Here is a 20,740-nt window from a genome sequence, read left to right as displayed (position 1 = left end):
AATGGTTATCTGAAGATGTCTGACTCAAGGTCATGTCCAGTTTATACAATGCATGGTTCATGTTACTTGGTCTAGCGTAACAAAAGTAACCCAGGAATAATTCTAGAATATGAGAAAACAACGATCGCCTCTTGTACGATCCTTTTATGATGCCTCATTTCAGTTTTGTGTTGTGAGATGTACACTCCATGATTGTCCAATATCTAACATTACATAAGCAACACTGTCCTGTCTTTCCAGCCAAAATACTCTATAAATTCTTTCTGGTAGGCAGCTACAACATAGATTTTCTGTCTATATTTGCCAAAAGTTCATTGGTTTACAATGTAGATTTTTTTGTTGGTGTCAAGGATTTTCCTGCAATTAAGAAAACAGGGATTACAAGTTTAGTCATTTTGCATATTGCTTTGCTGTTTGCAGGCTAATAGAAGTGGCTCATATATATATTATTATATATAAAATAACCAAACCTGGTTCATTTTACCAAATACTGTATATTTTCAAACCAGTAATGTTATCAAATTTGATTTATGACTCAAAATGGACAAGATTGAAATGTATTTATTACCTCCTTTCATGTGGAGAAATAAATATTATGATAACAACCTTGTATTTGTATCAGCCTATGATACATAAGTAAATGGAATTATGGTGGGAGGTGGTAAATATATAGAACCGTTTCCTAGCAGAAGTAGTATAAAGTCTTATAAAGTGAAGGGGGCAGGCATAACGCTATCCTGAATCTAAAAAAAAGACTAAGGACCGATTGAGGTCTGAGTCTTTACATCAGGAAAAATGGGCAGACTAGATGGGCCAAATGGATCTTATCTAATGTCAAATTTTATAAGTCTTTTATGTATTGCAAACTTCAAGACAAATAAGTTAAGTCTCAACTGATGTTACAAAAGATGTGTGCTTATTTTTCACGGTCATCTTGAAAAAGATTAGTACGCATTTTTCCTAACCTAACCTCTAAAACCAGATTATAATAGATCTTCTGCAATTATTAAAACCTTTTTATTTTTAGATTTATTTATTCTAAATAACCAAATAAAATAAATGTGCATATTGAAAGGTAACTTTAGTTCTCACCTCCTGTGTATATGTTTTTTCCTGCTGATGGATCCCATTGGCCGATTCAGAGATTCCAGTTACCTGCCAAAAAAAGAAGTAATAAAAAATATATTTTTTTCTCCCTTTTTTCTCCTTTTTATAGCGCCATCATATTCCGTAGCACTGTACAGTGGGTAGACAGGACATAACAAGTAGTATATAACACAACAATTTGACTTACAGAAACAACAGGTGAGGAGGACCCTGCTCAAACGATCTTACAATCTAGAGATATAGTTGCAGAAGGATGGTCCTTTATAACACATGACAGTTTAGATAGAAGATCCAGCTCCACAAATAAGGGCTTTTAAGCCATGATTAAGAACCGTAAGGTTTGAAACGCGTTGGCGTATTTTTTCTCAATCACTTGAGCACATCTCTCTTTTTTTGTCTATCATGTTTTAACTGGTCTAATTAAATTTTGAATTTTTAACCCTTATTTGTGGAGCTGGATCTTCTATCTAAACTGTCATTTGGATTAACCGAGGATATGGCTCGGCCTTCTATCCCGTGCTCCCTGCAATTTGAAGCGTCTCTGCAAAACATCTAAATGGTGAGCGGGAGTTATCTTTGTTTTTTGTTACATTTTCCTTTATAACACACAAAAAGTGGAAACTGCACCACAAAGTGCTACTAACAATGCCCCATATGCTATGTAACCAAACAATGACTACTTTGTTTTTGTATTTCCACTATATGCTACCAAGATCACTGATGAAAAAGAAGTATGGTTAGCTAAGTGGGAAAGGAGGTACAATGATGCAATTTTCATTTGCTAAGCCACAAAATCCATTAAGGTGTATTGATCAAACAATTCTAAACTGAAAGTCATGATGAAAAAATTCCTCAGATAATGGTAATATTAGCCGCATCAAGCAAATATATCACAGCTGCGGATCACTGTTTGTATTAATGCCAAGCGCACATTGTGCACAGAAAAGACATTAAGCATCAGTTATTTATGATAAAATATCCTATACAAAAATTGAAAAAGAACATAAATACACTGAAAATGAAACTAAATATAAATTGTAACAGCTTTAAGGGACGCTATACTTAGTTATTTTTTTCTCTTCACACCATTCCTATAAACTGAGAATCCAGCTTGCATTTTACAAGTTACAGTCTGCTTTCCCAGGATCACCAGCCTGACAAGAGTTCACTACAATCTGATATAGAGGATATTAAATAGACCTTCTCTAGCATGTGCGGGCTGGAGTAAAGCGTTCCTCAATCCGTTCCTGAGTAACCTGGCCAATATGAGTGTTGACATCATCATAATAATTTTAACTTCTGGGCGAGAAGCCAAAGTTGGTTCCAATGTTTAATGGCAGATTATCATGCCTATATCATAACTCTAATGATTTAGTACTCAAAATAGCAAACAAATATGAAGCTTGCTTTAACTAGCCATATGAAAAACATACACAACTTCACAATGTTACTTTTATACAAGTAATGTGCTTGTGTAATTTAAAGAGTAAATGACTACAATGCATGTTTTGATGTTCTGTTCTAAAATATGAATATTGTATTTGAGTAATGAATTTACCTGACATTTCTCTGTGTTGTTTCTCATGGCCTCCATTAGTTTCTCCATTTGATGGCCCTGATCCAGCGCAACACGGAGGGCATCTTCAGTGCTTACCAAACGATGCTGTAACCGCAGGACTTCTGACTCAGTCGAAGGATCTATTAACGAGTAACGCCTCTGATCTGATACAGACTTTTCTTTGTCCTGAAGCATGGAAGGAATGATATGTAAACTCTAAAAAATCCACATACTTTTTGAGTCAGAAATAAAAACATCTACAATAAAAATATTTTGCAGCTGATACTTAAATCATTATACAATGCACAACAATGGTGGGCATACAATCGATGTATTTATGTCAGTGCTCGTATGGGCTGGGCATGCAACACACTCACCAAAATCATAAGCTTTTCTCTTAATATTTTGATTTCTTCTTTTAGTTTCTGTTCTTTTGATCTCCAGTCTGCTTTATGAACCTCTCGGCTTAAGTCTTTTTCTGGTGCTGGTGAGCGTCTATTGGCTTCCAACAGAAGAGCTCTCAATTCATTTAAATTCCTGAAATACCCCAACATGATCAGCACAAAAACAAAGGCAAATGTGGCCAAATCAAGAAATCAGTCTATTAAATCAAGGGCTATTTATGAAAATATCTGATATAAAACTCAACTCAAATAACTGCAGAACTTGTAATTATAATAATGATATACATTTTAAATGAACACTTCTTTAATTGTAAGAATGAGTAATCTGGCCAAACTTAAGTATATTTTTGAACGTCCCATTTTATTCATAAAATTAGCTATCATGAACCAGAACCGAGTTTATAAAAAAAAAAGGGTATTATATATATATATATATATAATATACATTATATGTAGAATATACATTATACATTATGTTAACCATGCTGCATACATACAAGGTGCCTAAGTATGTTACAAATCATTTGAGCATACAGGCTTTACTCACTTCTCCTTCTTGAGTAAATCCTGGCTGATTAAGACAAACTGCCCTGATGTGTCATGGGATTTTCTAGAGAAGGCTTCTAGCTCAGCTTCAAGTTTTTTTATTGTCCTTAACTAAAGAATCCACCTTTTTGTCTCCTGATTTGCATTTGTTTTCAAGAGCTGTGGATCACAACAAACAACATGAATGTCATTCAATTAAGTTCAATTAAGGAAAATGAGAATAAAAGATAAAGGACAGAGGTCAGTGGAGATTGATATGGGGAATGAAAAAAGTTCTGAAGAAGCATTGGTACAGTGACAAGGAAGCAAGAGAATTAAGTGAATGGACACAACGTAAAACAGATTAATTAAGTAAAACTTAGTTGCTGAAAAAGAGGGGGCCAAGAAGCATAAAGTGAGCACAGGCAAGGAAAAGAAAGACAAGTAACGCATGATAGTCTGCATAAGGTAGTAGGATGTAGAAGATGTATAAAGAATAGGTCATAAAAAAAGCTAAAAAATAATGAAATATATAATTACCAGTTATTTGAGCCCTTAGTGCTTCAATGTGGGAAGACATAGATGACACCTCTTTGTCTCGCTTACTGAGCTTAACTTGCAGATCTGAATGCAAAATAACATAATATGAGTAGTCAAATTTCTTTTCTTCATCTCCAAGGACACATTAAGAATTATTTATACACTTCTGTTTCATAAGACAATGCAGAGTGCTACGGATAATGCTGATCCTGGAGAAATGCGGGGACATTGGACTGCCTAAAGAAACACTTATCTGCGGATTAAAACAATTTTCCTTTAAGCTGATTGATGTCATGAAATATAATGGCCTATACTAAAGAAAAGCATTAAGTAGTTTTATGAATAACTCTTTTTAAATTGATTAATAAAAAACATTTATGACATTGAAGTAAGTGAAGGATCAAAAGGTGACTGCCTCTTTAATTTAATTTAATACATCATTTAATGTATTTAATTTTTGAAGAGTTTTTTTTTTTCTTAACATAATGATACAGGACCATCTTACAAGTTAGGGACCATTTGATCTCAGGAAATATTTGATCTGCCACAAAAGGTACCAGGACCAGCTTTGCTGCCCTGTTATTTGTGCAACCAAATCAGCCCTCCCCAAAGAGGAACAGTAAAATTACAAAGAGGTAGAAGTAAATTAATAGGGATTAATAATCCTGAAAACCAGTTCGCCACTTCAATATCGTACCCACAGGGTTGGTTTTTAATATACACCGATCAGCCATAACATTATGACCACTGACAGGTATGGTGAATAACACTGATAATCTTGTTATCATGGCACCTGTCAGCTGTTGGGATATATTTCATCCTCAAAGTTGAAAGCTGGAATAATGGGCAAGCATAAGGATCTGAGGGCCAAATTGTGATGGCTAGATGACTGGGTCAGAGCATCTCCAAAACTGCAGCTTATGTGGGGTGCTCCCAGTCTGCAGTGGTCAGTACCTATCGAAGTGCTCCAAGGAAGGAAAAGCAGTCGACCGGCGACAGCACATGGGGGTCGAAGTCTGGCCCGTGTGGTCAAATCAAACAGACGAACTACTGTAGCTCAGGTTGCTGAAAAAGTTAATGCTGGTTCTGATAGAAAGGTCTCAGAACGCACAGTGCATTGCAGTTTGTTGCGTATGGGGCTGCAAAGCCGCAGACAAGTCAGGGTGCCCATGCTGACCCCTGTCCGCTGTCAAACGTGCCTACAATGGGCAAGTAAACATAAGAACTGGATCGCGGAGAAATAGAAGAAGGTGGCCTGGTCTAATGAATCACGTTTTCTTTTACTTCATGTGGATGGCTGGGTGCAAGTTGCATACCTGGAGAACACATGGCACCAGAATGCATCCATGGAGGCCCAATCTCACAATTTACAGGACTTAAAGGATCTACTGCTAACGCCTTGGTGCCAGAAACCACAGCACACCTTCAGAGGTCTAGCAGAATCCTCGACAGGTCAGGGCTGTTTTGGGAGTAAAATGGGGACTTGCAAGATATTAGGCAGGTAGTCATAATGTTATGGCTGATCGGTGTATAGCTAAACTGTAAACTATAAGTTTAAGAAAAAGAAACTTTAGGGCAGTTTTTTGCATTTATTAAAATAAAAGTATTCTATAACTACTGCAAAATTCTGAAGCCATCCAGGATATTTTTTAAGGTCAACAGAGCATTTGACAAAACCGAGGATATATAAAAGAATACAAGTCTACCAAAGCATGCCTTGAAGAGCTTGTGGGTTGACTGCAATTACCCCATAATTTTCTATAAGAGACACTCAGTGGAAAAAATGGGCAATGGACCTTTTTACAAAATGAAGAAATAAGACCAGTAGCTAGGTTTTTGTTATGTTTGCATAAAGCTATTAAGAGGGGAAATAAGTTATGCCTGTCCCAATGGTCTAACCACACAGTTAAAAACGACTGCATGTCATGTTTTAGGAGCACTGCCAAATCACTGTCCTTCTAGGATATGTGCCCAAAATAAAGCAGCTTCATATAAAAATATGGTAGCTACAATTAATCAGATATCAAATATGAAGGCGTTAAGCATGTATGTTCCTTGAATAACCAGATTCTGATGTGCTTCTTCCATTTATACCGTGCCACTACAGCTGGATTTTTGGTTATGATATCTAGACAAAAAGGTAGATTACTAATAACAGATCATACATTTGCATTTTGTGAAGAGAGAAGTTGCTCCATGGACTGTAGTTTGTTTTCCAGAAGCAATATGTTATCCTGCAATCTTTGGATTTCTTGTTTGTTTCGAAGGTCTGCTTTCTGGAGGGAATCATAATCCACAATTTTATTTTCAGCTATGGAGATCTGTTCTTTCATGAAGGCTATGGCTTGCGTCTGGTCGTTGTATTCGATGTTTATCTTTTCCAGTTCACATACTCGCTGTTCTGTTGCTCTGTATTTGTCCTTAATGTCTTGAAGTTCTTTAAGATGTTGATTGGTTTTTGATTCCAGCTGTGTTTTCCAGTTGTTATTGCCTTCTTCTATTTCGTCCTTAATTTCTTGTATCTTGGATTTAAGGATCTCTTTCTCGTTAATATGAACTGCTATTTCAATCTCGTTCTTGGCTTTTAAGTTCTCAAGTTCCAGCTGATGTTCCATTTTAAGACTCTCCATGTTGGCTTTAAGATCTACTACCTCTTTGTATTGAGTGTCAGGGCTTGTAACCAGGGACCCTTTCAAGTCATGTAAAGATTTCTGGTGATCAGAAACAATGCTGTCCAGTTTGGATTTCCAGCTGTCCATCATACGCATATTCTCCCTTGTGGCTAGCTCTAGTTTCTTCCTTAAATCTGCAATCTCCTGGACATGTTTCTCATTCAGCCCATTGAGCTTTTCAATTTCTTGTTGGTATTTTTTCATATTTTTCTCATACGTGTCCTTTTGTTGACTGCTTTCCTTTTGGTGCTCCTTGCTGGCAGATAAGAGCTGATCCCGGAGACGCAATGCCTCTGTCTGCAGTTCAAGACTATGCTCGGGTATATCTGTCTGGCTTGAGTTCAACAAGCAGTGTTGGAGGTCCTCAATTTCATTGCGACGAAGGCTCAGTTCCTCCTCCAACTGTTGGATTCTGGACTGCTCTGCTACAGTTGTAAGCTACAGAAACGGGAGTAAATATGGAGAATTAGACTATATATAGATTACCTTTGTTAATGTAAAGGTTTAATTACTTATTTTACACCAAGGTACAGTGTATCTAATTTTAAAATTATGATTTCTAAACACAAGGTTAAATGTTCATTGCAATACTGGATAAAGATGACAGCAGTGCGCGGCAGATAATACAAGATCGAATCTTTTGTGATGGGACTGGGAGTAATCAGTACACTAAAAAAAGTCATCATACGCAGGACCCCTGAAGCCACAATTGACTGCCACTGATCCTTTTTAATAAAATATGGAGATTGAAACAGAGTAAATAACACAAAACCTTAACTTTTCCTCTCACTGATTTCTGGGCCAAGAAAGTTTTGTCCTCTGAAGTCACTACAAATTCAGGAGGGCGTTGTGACACCTCGAAGTCCGCGGGCCGCACGTTGGACGCCCCTGGTCTACATGATCTACTAGCGTTAGAGATACAACGCACAGTAGAGAGCTCTCTAGTAGAGAGGTAGGGTGCATTGGGATGACACACTTTGACATTTCTTTGTGACTGGAAATAGGAATGTGGGTCCCACAAATATCGTTTACAAGCGCCACTGTTCTGGTGCCATGTTAGTACCCTGGACAGCAGTCTTAGATGACTAACTACAATGACTGTACAAAGAGAATATTATTATTAGTATTTATTGTTTTATATAGCGCCATCAAATTCCGAAGCGCTGTACAATGGGCAGACAGGACATAACAAATATTATATATGATAACAATTTGACTTACAGAAACAACAGGTAAGGAGGGCCCGACTCTGAAGTACACCTAGAAGTTTGAAAAGGAGCATGTAAATTACAATGGTGCAATATCCATGATTATGATACTCATACATGCAAATATAGAGTTGTATTATTGGTGACCATACAGTTTTATTATTAGTATTAGCAATATTATATAAATCTGTGCAATTTGTAGCTCCCTTTGTGCTAGCAGATTGAGCAATATGATGCTAACCTCTTTAAAACATTTACCTTTCAATTAACTTAAAGGATCCATTTACGACTGGGCCTATTTTTAGGAAACTCATAATTGGTAAGTAGAACATTGAGTATTTATTTAAAACAGGCAAAATACAGTCTCCAGTTTATTTTTTTTGGGTATTGTAACCAGTTTGCTTGGACTATTGAACTCAGATTCAGGACGAAGCCAATATTTGGATCCTGAGTCATACCAAAAAATTAAACCAGACTATTACAACAGTTGTAAATGCCAAACTGAAGGGGAAATCAGGAACAAATAAGAAAAATCAAAGTCAGTAGGCCAAGCAACAGATCAGGCACAAATACAAGGATTACACAGGCAACAGGACCCCTGAGCAACCAACTGAGGGACACATGCAGAACGTCTACCTGCCAATTACCGTAACTGGAGGACTTGATAACAAGTATTGGTTGCATGGACACAATTCATAATACTTTATGTCTTGTACTTCCCTTTTGTCACCTTATTATGGAGCTCTTTTTTGTTTTTTGTAAATCTATATTTAATTGGATATTTTTGTGGAAATAAACATACAGATAACACAATCATAAATACCGGTAATAGGAGATCCTTAATGGACATTATACAATTTATTTGATTTAATAAAAAAAGAAACTTTAGTCTTTTGTCCCATAGGCCTTGTAGTTCGGTTCGGGCGAATATTCGTGCACATTCTTTGTGTTCGTATTTTTCTTTGTTTTTTTGTAGAAGGGGTTAATACGGGGTTAACGCGGCTTTGGTTGTGTGTCTTTGTATATGTTTTGCCGCCGCCATGTTCGTTTCTTCGGTCTTCGGGCTGGACAATTAAAACGCACCCTTCGTGTTCGTTTTCATGTTTGCCTGAATACGAATGCACAAGTCTACTTGTAGGTACTTACAGTGGTAAATAATGAAACACCCTAAATCAGCCAAGGACTTAGCAAAGGGTTACTAAGAAAAAATGTCAGAATGCACACAAATATAGTATACAGGGCAAAGGTACAAAACAATATGAAAAACACATTTTTCCACAAAATTCGAGCGCTTAACAAAAACCCAGTGGTTTGCTATGTCCCATATAGTTTTGACCACAATGATGAATGGATATGACTTCTAATGTTTTCAGAGTATGCAAAGAATTGTGGAAAAACTGCAAAATCTACAATATAAGTATGTAGATTAACCCTCTTCAATTAACCCTCTTCAATATTGATACAAGAGTTTTCTTGTACCTAGAAGTTTTCACTTCAGTGCCTGGGATACTTTGTAGTCTGGTTAGTGATGACATCTTTTTATGCCTCACAATTGCTTTTTAATAAAGTCAGATTGGACCCTTAAATGAGGACCTTTTGATCAGGAAACAATTTCAGGTGTATTGCATGTTCATTGTTTAAATTGTGTTCTATGTCTTATATTAATACATGTTTCTGTAGATGAAATGACTTAGAAGTCCATATTTCTAGGTTAATGAGTTATTAGGGGGGGATGTTTATATGCACAATTTATTCTCCAATAGCTTTTTTTAAACATATGCAGTGCATAACATCCAGTATAGTATCTGTTTAATATGTGATATACTTAAAAAGTTTTTTTTTAGATTTTATTTTTTTTAACCTGATGCTAAGCTAAGGGGTTAATTTTTAAAAAAAGTTTATATTTTGTAGTTAGTGTGGTGGGGTTAGTTGATAATTAGTGAGATATGGTTAGGTTTAGGGTTTAAACCTAAAAAAGAGAAGATTTTATATAAATGAACATTATATATAAATATAGGGTTTCCAAATTATGGCATGTTAACAAATGTTTTTGGGTTTTTTTAAATCTATTTTTTTTTAAATGTTATTCATGAAAATATATTAATATGGTGCCTATTGTTCCCAAAAAGTGCAGACTCTATACAAAATAATGAGCACAAATGCAAAACAAAATCCAGTGCAATCGTGGTGGAAAATCAAAAACCGCCATGATGTAGCTCTTGCTCACAGTATAACCCCCCATACACACAAACTTTAAGCCAAAAGGCCAAGTCTGTAACAAAAAGACAGAATACTGATGTTTAGCATGGCTCATGGTTTTGCATGAGGCAGAGAATTCCACCTACGTATAGCATCATTAGTCAAGGTCATGAATGTCTTTGGCAGGCATTGTGGTCCACCTGACCCAACCTCATGGCCTGTTATATTCCTGTTATTTTCAACCATGATATAGGTTTGTCATAAGGTTTGATTTCTCCAAGAGACGTTACCTAGAAGCTCAACCATAGGGGAATAATGGTCTTTGACCAAAGGTCCAGACCTCGACCAAGCATCGTAACATCTCCATTCTTTCTGCTACTATGTAAAAAAAAACCTTTTCATTATTATTTTTTTTGACTGATTGTGCTATTGCATTCTGTAAGTTATTAAACAGGTTTCTTGCTTTATACTTATGATTTATAGATCCATCCCTTGTTCCTGTCTAGGTTACTGAAAGATCTGAGGGCAAAACTGCCAGGGAATCATTATATGGCCCTGGCTGTTACTATGTTCCAAGTTGTGTTTGAAGAAATGAAGGTAAAAGGAGAAATAGAAAAATACATAATTTGGTTAATAATGGGATGAAAACTGCAAGTGTAAATGATAGGGAAACAGTAGAAAAGAAAGAAGAGTAAATACTAGACTTGGGCACCAGGGGGCTCTTCGTGTTCGTCTTCGTGCTCGTCTTCGGGGGAAAAAAAACCTTCGTATTCCGCGAATATTCGCCCCGTTCCTGTCTTCTCTTCGGGCGAATATTCGCGGACATTCTTCGTGCTCGTTTAATCTTCGTTTCCTTCCCGGTTGCCTAGCAGGGGTTAATACGGGGTTAACAACACATCGGAGCAGCAGCAGCTGCCGTGAAGGAACGTGTGTGCAACTCTATTGGTCGTTTCGGCAGGGGGCTGGTCTGGCATCAACGAGTGAATTGCAGAACGCACTTCATTCGTTGATGGCAGGCCAGCCCCCTGCCGAAACGACCAATAGAGTTGCACACACGTACTGAGGTGTACTGTACACAAAATGACCTAGAGACAAATGCCTCCTCCGTTTATCATACACAATCACACATCCATAGATGTTTAATAAAAGAATAGGGATTATTTTACATTTTTAAATTGATTTTGGACCACTTGTAATACATGGCTAACATTTGCTACCTATTCACAATGGCATACTTTGCAACAACCCAACTTTTACTGGACAGGACTGGAAAAAAGCAGGACTGTCCACCAAAATCTTGGGTGTGTTGGCAGGTATGCGGATGGAAAAATGTTGGACAAGAACTAAAAAATAGCTTAGGGTTAATGTACGGTTATGTTTAAGATTAGGAGCAGTGCACTGGTTTGGTTAAAGATGTATTATGTCTAAATAATAATGTAATTTTAATTTTAATGGGTTTTTAAAAAAAAATTAGGTGTTTATTTAAATGTATTTTAAAGTTAGATTTATTATTTAGTACTTTATTATATTTATTTAATGTTTATACTAGTGCTACCTACCGAGCTATAACTACCAATGTGTATTTGCATACCTAGATAGCTAAATTAGATGGGACAGGACTGGAAAAAAGCAGGACTGTCCCTGAAAAAGTTGGGTCTGTTGGCAGGTATGTGGATGGAAAAATGTTATAGTATGAAGTGTGAGTTATAGCGTTAATGCTAGTGAGTGTAGAAGTGAAGGCCAGGACAAATAACACGAGGAAAGGTCCTTGTGATTTGTGCATTGTACGTGTATGTGTTATGTGTGTTGTCACTGTGTGTTATATGTGTTGTGTGTTATGTGTTATGTCACTGTGTTATTTGTGTTATTGTGTGTGTTATGTTTGGTTGGTTGGTTGTGTATCAGAAGGAAAATAATGAAAAGGAAATGGAAAAGGTGAATGAGTGGGCAATTGGCGACCCACTCACCTGTTTCACACCAGAGCAAAGCACCCAAACAGTGTCAGTCCTAGACATTTGGCAGCGGACTTCCAGAGCTCAGACACAAGGTCCTAGCGTAAGCTGGCTACATTGGCGGAGGTAGCAGGCGTTGCCACACCGCAGCAAGTGCAACCAGAGGTGAGAAACTGCCCTTACCATTAGGGACATTTGCGGCATGACACTAGCCAGGAAGCAAACTGGCATTGAAGAGACGCTGACACCACCAGCAGCAGCAGCAGAATTGGGAAAGACTAATGAGTGCGCAATTGGCGACCCACTCACCTGTTTCACCCCAGGGCAAAGCACCCAAACACTGTCAGTCTTAGATGTTTGGCAGCAGACTTCCAGAGCTCAGACACAAGGCCCTAGCGTAAGCTGGCTACATTGGCGGAGGTAGCAGGCGTTGCCACACCGCAGCAAGTGCAACCAGGGGGGAGAAACTGCCCTTACCATTAGGGACATTTGAGGCATGACACTAGCCAGGAAGCAAACTGGCATTGAAGAGACGCTGACACCACCAGCAGCAGCAGCAGAATTGGGAAAGACTAATGAGTGGGCAATTGGCGACCCACTCACCTGTTTCACCCCAGGGCAAAGCACCCAAACACTGTCAGTCTTAGATGTTTGGCAGCAGACTTCCAGAGCTCAGACACAAGGCCCTAGCGTAAGCTGGCTACATTGGCGGAGGTAGCAGGCGTTGCCACACCGCAGCAAGTGCAACCAGGGGGGAGAAACTGCCCTTACCATTAGGGACATTTGAGGCATGACACTAGCCAAGAAGCGAACTGGCATTGAAGAGACGCTGGCACCACCAGCAGCAGCAGCAGCAGCAGCATTGGAAAAGGCGAATGAGTGGGCAATTGACGACCCGCTCACCTGTTTCACCCCAGGGCAAAGCATCCAAACACTGTCAGTCCTTGGCGTTTGGGAGCGGACTTCCAGAACTCAGACACAAGGCCCTAGCGTAAGCTGGCTACACCGGCGGAGGTAGCAGGCGTTGCCACACCGCAAACAGACGCAGCCAGGGGGGAGAAACTGCCCTTACCATTAGGGACATTTGAGGCATGACACTAACCAGGAAGCGAACTGGCATTGAAGAGACGCTGGCACCACCAGCAGCAGCAGCAGCAGCAGCAGCATTGGAAAAGGTGAATGAGTGGGCAATTGACGACCCGCTCACCTGTTTCACCCCAGGGCAAAGCATCCAAACACTGTCAGTCCTTGGCGTTTGGGAGCAGACTTCCAGAACTCAGACACTAGGCCCTAGCGTAAATTGGCTACACCAGCGGAGGTAGCAGGCATTGCCACACCGCAGCAAGTGCAACCAGGGGGAGAAACTACCCTCTCCATTAGGGACATTTCAGGCATGATTTCAGCCAGGAAGCGAACTGGCAAAAGATACTGGCACCACCACCAGCAGCAGCGTTGGAAACGGAAAAAGGTGAATGAGTGGGCAATTGACGACCCGCTCACCTGTTTCACCCCAGGGCAAAGCATCCGAAGACTGTCAGTCCTTGGCGTTTGGGAGCGGACTTCCAGAACTCAGACACTAGGCCCTAGCGTAAATTGGCTACACCGGCGGAGGTAGCAGGCATTGCCACACCGCAGCAAGTGCAACCAGGGGGAGAAACTACCTTAAACATTACAGAGAAAAAAAATTAACTTTCCAAGCTAAGAGCTGGGTAACCCAACTTGGGCAGATTGAATTTAAGAAGGGCAATCTGCTCCATCATATGAGGTGCCATGCGTGAGCGCTGTGGACTCAGTATGTTTCCAGTCATAGAAAACACGCGCTCACTTTGAACAGTGGTTGGCGGACATGATAGTAGCTGCTGCGCAACCCATGAGAGTGCAGGCCACACACTCTTCTTTTCATCCCAGTAGCTAAGAGGATCAACATTAGGCGCAGAAGGAACTTCACAGAGGTAAAGTTTGACCATTTCAGCAGCACTACTCTGCTTTCTGCTGCTAGCTCTGTCAGATGGTCCAACTATACTCCCAAGTGCCTCTTCCCAAAACGCAGCTGCTCCACTCAGCTGTGTTGTGCTGCTTGTGGCACTGCTGCTGATGCTGCTGCTAGGAGTAGCAGACCACATCATCTCTTCCTCCTCCTGCACCTCTCCCTCCTTGGACAGCATTCCCATTTTACGCTGCCAGTCACGCACCTTGTTGACCAATTGCTCCCGGTAGCTACTGAGAACATTAAATTTCAAAGCTAGCTTTCCCTTAATTCTTGGATCGCAAAGGCACGCTAGCATCATTTCGGGACTCTCTTCCATTCGTTTGCGAAGGTGTACTTTTAGCAGATCCTTCAGCTTCCTGACTATGGCTGCTACGTAAGGATGTAGAGTGCCACCTTGAACAGCCTCACGGTTTCCAAGGAACACATCCATCTTGCTGCCTAGATGGGAGAACACTGGGATTACCTGGGCCAGACTGGCAGTGTTTGAGCTTAAATTTTCTGTGGCATCCCTGAATGGTTTAAGGACTGCCACTAGCTGGGCGATCACTGTCCAATCCTCCCTATTCAATGGAGAGGTAATCCCAATATTGTGCTCTGAGGCAAGATTATGGATTGCCCTCTGCTGCTCCAAAATCCTCTCCAGCATGTCTAACGTGGAGTTCCACCGTGTACTGACATCCTGACGTAGGCAGTGTACGGGAAGACCTGACCTCTCTTGCTCTTCCCTCAAAAGTTGGCTAGCCTTAACACTATGGTGAAAGTGCCCAGCGATCTTTCTGCAGCGGGACAGAACTACTGCTGCCACATTAGTTCCTTCTGACATTGCTGCCTTCACTACAAGATGGATGATGTGGGCTGCACAGCGCACACCAACAATATGACCATCTCGCAGCGCTTTCACCATATTGGCACCTCCGTCAGTTACCACAAAACCAACTTCAACATTGGCGCCCGCCTCTGCTCCCACCCAAAGGCTAAACATTTTCCTCATTGCATGCAGAATATTTTGGGAAGTGTGCTTTTCATCCATCACTTCTGCATGGAGAAGGAAAGATCGGTAGCCTGCTGCAGCAGCTTCCTTAGACACACCGGGCTGCCACCAGTGTGCTGTCAAAGAAAGAAAGGCATGCTGGCCGCTAGGTGCACTCCACAAATCTGTAGTGAAATGAACAGACTGACCAGCAGCCTTGGAAAGCTCCTCTTTCACTGCTGCAACACAGGACCGATACAATGAGGGGACAATGTTCCTGCTGAAAGTGGAACGTGAAGGAACTGTATATTGTGGAGCCACAGCCGCCATCAATTGTTTGAAAGGCTCCCCTTCGATCATAGAGAAGGATGCCCCTCCAACAGCAATGAACTGACCAATCAGTCGCGTTACTTTATTGGCCTGCTGTTTGGGCATTGACCTTTTGGATTGGAATGTTCCAGGGTGGGCTGGACATGCAGTGCTCCAACCTGCCTTGGTCTCTGGCTGCCAGCACTAGCTGCTGCTGCTGCTGCTGCTGCTATTGGCTCAGAAGAAGAAGCTGTTGGGGTTTTTCCATGGCCACCAGCTATGCTGCCTGCACTAAGTTTTACTTCTGCATCTTTCCCCAATAGCACAGCGTTGTGTTGAGTGCTGAGGTGATATTTCATGCTAGCACTGGTAAAATGGCCAGACACTTTCCCTCTGCTTATTAGCTTCCCACAATGTTTGCACTTTCCATAGCACCCTTCTTCAACATTTTCAAAGTGCTCCCAAATTGGGGCGCGCATAGCCTTGGAGTGTGCCTTGGGTGCTGCTCCTACTGCTCAGGGTGGATGAACAGAGGCAGAACTACTGGTGGTGGGACTGGTGGTAACAGTACTGGCCATAGTGGGACTGCTAATTGCTTTAGATTTGCTAGGTTTTGCTGCTGCTGCTGGTGGTGGTGGTGATGGTGATGATCGTAGCGGAGAAGGTGGAGGCTCAGGAGAAAATTGTGCACTAGTCATTTGGACACTGCTCCCTGAGGAATCTGATTCCTGACCACTCATCTCCTCTACTTCCTCTGGCTCATAGTCTAGCTCTTCATTAGCCAGATCGAATGGAATTCCTGCTAGGCTGGAGCTAAGACTGATATCGTCGTGAGACTCGTGACTAGTAGTAGTGCGAGCAGGAAGAATAGACTCTGCACTTGGCCTCTCAGTCTCAGGCTCCTCTGCTACCTCGCTAGGTGGAGTTCCACCATGTGTAGCCCTCTCTCTAACTGTCTTTACAAAAATTTTGTAAGGACTTGGTGGCTTGCTAGAGGTACTAGGAGGACATGGCGTGGCGGTACCAGTGGGAACAGTAGGCGCAGCACTAGTGGTGGTAGAGGCGGTGGGGGGGGGTGGTGGTGGTGGTGATGGTGGTGGTTTTCCCTACAAAGGAATGAGATCGCTTTGGTTTGGGACCCCTCTGAGTCTTGCTGCTAATTTGGCTCTGCTTGGTACCTTGCATGCTGCTTTTTAGTCACTGGGCTGGTACTACTTGTGCTACCCTTTAACTTTGAACGTGCTTCTGGTGCTTTAGGCTTTCCGTAAAAAACCATAGAGCTTGTGGGCCTAGCCGCACTACTACTGCCTGCTTTTGGTGCCTTTCCTTTACTTGATGATCCTTCAAGCAATGCTTCCCCAAATGATAAGCGAGAGCTTGGCCTACTTGGCCGACTAGACTGATGCAAAGGCTGCATCTTAGAACTGGTGGTGGTGCTGGTGGTGCTGGTGGTAGATGGAGTTTGTCCCTCCTTAGTCCCAAAAGGAGGATCCATTTCAAATTTTGTGTTGTGTGTGTAGTGTAGTGTAGTGTAGTGTTTAAAAAACTATAAAAAAAAAATAAAAAAAAAAATAATGGAAAAACGAATTAAAGACAAAAATATTAGAGGAAGTTCTCTTCAGTGCTACTGCTTAAAAAGTAAAACTATCCCCTGTCCCCTCTACTTTTTAATCTGGCAATTGAACCTCTAATACGTGTCATCGAGCGTTCCGCCGAGCTTGAGGGAATCAGGGTGGGTGATGTTGAGCTAAAGATTGCTGCCTTTGCTGACGATCTTTTGTTGTATCTTTCTAACCCCAAAGCAGCGATGCCTTACCTACTTGACTTATTTGATCAATTTCATAAGTCCTCGGGTTTCTTGATAAATAAACTTAAGACTGAGGCGCTTCCCATTTTCCCCCAGGCTAAGCGTGGATGGGGTGGGTCGTTCCCCTTCAATTGGACTCAACTTCCCTCTTTGAAATATCTGGGCCTTACTATTCCCACGAATTTGGCACATCTTTATAAAATAAACTTTCCCCCATTGTTGCGTCAAATGGAAGACTCTTTTAAATCCTAATCCAAATTTAATCTTTCCTTTTTAGGTAGATGCCACCTATATAAAATGGCCTTTTTCCCCAAACTATTATATCCGATCCACATGCTGCCCATTTCCTTGAAGAAGAAAGACATCCAATGTCATAATGCGTTGCTGCGTAAGTTCCTGTGGTTTAACAAAAAAGCTAGAATTTCGTTGGTAAAGCTCCAACAGCCTGCTCATAACGGTGGGGTGAATTTACCTAACCTACTGGACTATAATTTGGCATCTAACTACCGTTATGTGGCGGATTGGCTGCGTGGCAGGTCTAGATTCACTAATGTGACTCTGGAGCAACAACTCTCTCCAACTATTTCTTTGGCCTCTCTCCTGCATCTGTCTAAAGCTAACTTACCATCGGACGTTGTCTCCAATCCATTGTTATTTCATACGTTGAAGGCCTGGGAGCGTGTTAGATGTCGCCTGGGTTTGGAGGTTCACTATTCTCGGTTCTTGCCCCTGGTCCGTAACCCGCAGTTTCAGCATGGGAGGGAGGATGGTGTCTTTAAACGACTCGCCTGGGCGGGGGGTCGCGCTGTGGGTGATTTTCTTGACCCGCGAACGGGTAAATTATTGTCCTACTTGCAGTTCCAATCTAAATACTCTACTATTCAGATTCACCCTATTCACTACCTTCAACTCCGTAATTATGTTAACACTCTACTTCCTTACCTTTCTGGGGCTAATTCCAATAACCCTTTAGACCAGATAACGATATTGTCCCCCGCCACAATGCTCACAATGTCCACAATATATAATCTGATCAGACCGGTCATCGATTGGGAGTCCCACAGAACAGGTGTTACCTCTTGGAAAGCTGATTTTCTGAATTTGAGTCCAAAACGGGTTCTCCAGGCGTACACGTGCAATTCTAAAGTCTTGGTGTCTAGGGACTACAGTGAGATGTTCCTTAAGATTTTGCATAAAGCATATGTCACCCCCAAGCTCCGGTTTTTAATGGGCTTATCAGACCATTCCCGGTGTTTCAAGTGCCAATTGCCTGAGGCCGATCTTCTTCATGGCCTCTGGTCCTGTAGCTCTATTACCCCATTTTGGAATGCATTGCAATTGTATATTACAGACACCCTGGGCATTCGTTTTGCGATCTCTGTAGAATGGGCAATTTTTGGTATACTTCCTGACCATGTTCCTCCCACTGTAGCGAGAGCTAAATTTATCTTGCTCATTCTCTCAGCAGTTGCAAAACGGGCTATATTGTCACAATGGATTGCTCCCCAACCGCCGACGCTGCCTTTGGTCCTGTCGCGGTTGCGCTTTTTGTTTCAAATGGATTGGCTTGAAGCCGTTCTTCATAAAGAGAGCAAAGTTAAATTTTTGTTTAATCGTTGGTCCCCGTATATTGCGACACTAGATGGCGATACCAGGCTGTCGTTATTTCAAACATTTAATACTACTGGGTGGTTTTGCCTTCAGGTCTTGAAAGGTACTCGCGCCGTACCAGGGTTTTGATCTCATTGACGGACGGGTTTGTACATGTGTGTAACATGTTTGTTTTTGTTTTCTACGCCTTATGGTTGATTCCATGATTGTCATCTGCCTAACTTTATTTTTGGTCACTCGGATTATTGTTTGCACTGTATGTGATACTATATTGTGCATCACTTGTATCTGTATACGCCTATTTTGTCATCTTGTCTGTATATGACTTTGTCATTATGCTATATGCTTTGTCTTCTCCGTGTAATAAAGAAGTTTTAAAAAGTAAAACTATGCTTTGCAAAACAGTTAACGTCACTGCTTGCTGATCAAAAAAAAACACAGCACTTATGCGGCTGCACTCACTAGCCCAACAAGTTCACTTCACTGATGGACTGAGGTGAGCAAAACAAATGAAATAAAACGAAAGATTATTAATTAAGAAAAATTGACTTGGTCTCTTGCTGTTGCTAAAACAAAGCACAAACTATAGAGCTGCAGCACCAGTACTAATAAGATTAGCTGAACTATACGCTAGTAGTAATTAATTAATATTATTATTTTTATTTATAGCTAATTTAATTAACTATTAAGATAAGAAAGAATTATAGAATTATTGATATTACTGATTTTAGATTAGACACTAGAAGATGTCTTGAATGTCTACAGTACACTCTACACTAGTATACTATTACTAACTATAACTGACAAATATATATATAATTTTATAATGAATTCAATTATTAATTATATTAATTAATATTACTGATTTTAAATTAGACACTAGTAGATGAATGTCTACAGTACACTCTACACTAGTATACTATAGTATATATATATATGACTGACAAATATATATATATATAATATTATAATGAACTATTAAATTATAGACTCTATTAAATTATTATTTATAAATTCTATTTAATTTATTTAAGCAGGACAGGCAGTAGGCACTAGTGCCAGCCCAGGGCAAGGGCACCCCAGTGCCACTGAGACACTGGGTGCACTGTCAACTCAACAGCACTTACACTACAGTTGATGACAAATTAAATAAAAAAAATAATTAAATTAATCAAATTATTATTATTAATTATATTAAGTAGCACTGAAGTGAGGATGAAGTACACTGTGAGAAATGTCAGGCTAAGGCTTACCAGTCTCACACAGAACAGAACAGACCTGGGCAAAGCACGGCCCGCGGGCCACATCCGGCCCGCTGAATAGCTCGGACCGGCCCGCAAAGAGTGTCCTGGTGACTCACCAATGAGTCCGGTGTCCCCCCCCGCCCCGGTCACTTACCTTAAACTCCTGTGTTGGAAGCGTTTGTCTCGGGTGCCGGCGCTTTACGCTGGGCGCCGGCATATGACGTCAGACGCCGGCGATCAGCAGTGAAGCGCCGGCACCCGAGACAAACGCCTCACGCTTCCAACACAGGAGTTTAAGGTAAGTGACCGGGGCGGGGGGGGAGATCCTGAGAAGGGGGGGTTAGGGAGTTAGAGGGGAGATACTGAGAAGGGGGGGTTAGGGAGTTAGAGGGGAGATACTGAGAAGGGGGGTTAGGGAGGGAGGTCTTACTGTGTTTGTGTGTCTTACTGTGTGTGTGTGTATCTTACTGTGTCTGTGTGTGTCTCACTGTGTCTGTGTGTGTCTTACTGTGTCTGTGTGTGTCTCACTGTGTCTGTGTGTGTCTTACTGTGTCTGTGTGTGTCTCACTGTGTCTGTGTGTGTCTTACTGTGTCTGTGTGTGTCTTACTGTGTCTGTCTTACTGCGTGTGTCTTACTGTGTTCA

At 41.0% G+C, this 20,740-nt stretch overlaps 1 pseudogene; it reads right to left on the bottom strand.

Annotated features, from left to right (window-relative positions):
• Nucleotides 1-345: 345 nt before the first annotated feature.
• LOC149300908 (CAP-Gly domain-containing linker protein 2-like) overlaps nucleotides 346-20,740 on the bottom strand; it is a 32,594-nt pseudogene continuing 12,199 nt past the window's right edge.

The sequence above is a fragment of the Sceloporus occidentalis genome, unplaced genomic scaffold (genome assembly GCF_023333645.1).
Source record: "Sceloporus occidentalis isolate IW3139 unplaced genomic scaffold, rSceOcc1.0.p SCAF_22, whole genome shotgun sequence".
NCBI classification, from domain to species: domain Eukaryota; kingdom Metazoa; phylum Chordata; class Lepidosauria; order Squamata; family Phrynosomatidae; genus Sceloporus; species Sceloporus occidentalis.
This window is presented reverse-complemented; position numbering and strand designations above follow the sequence as displayed.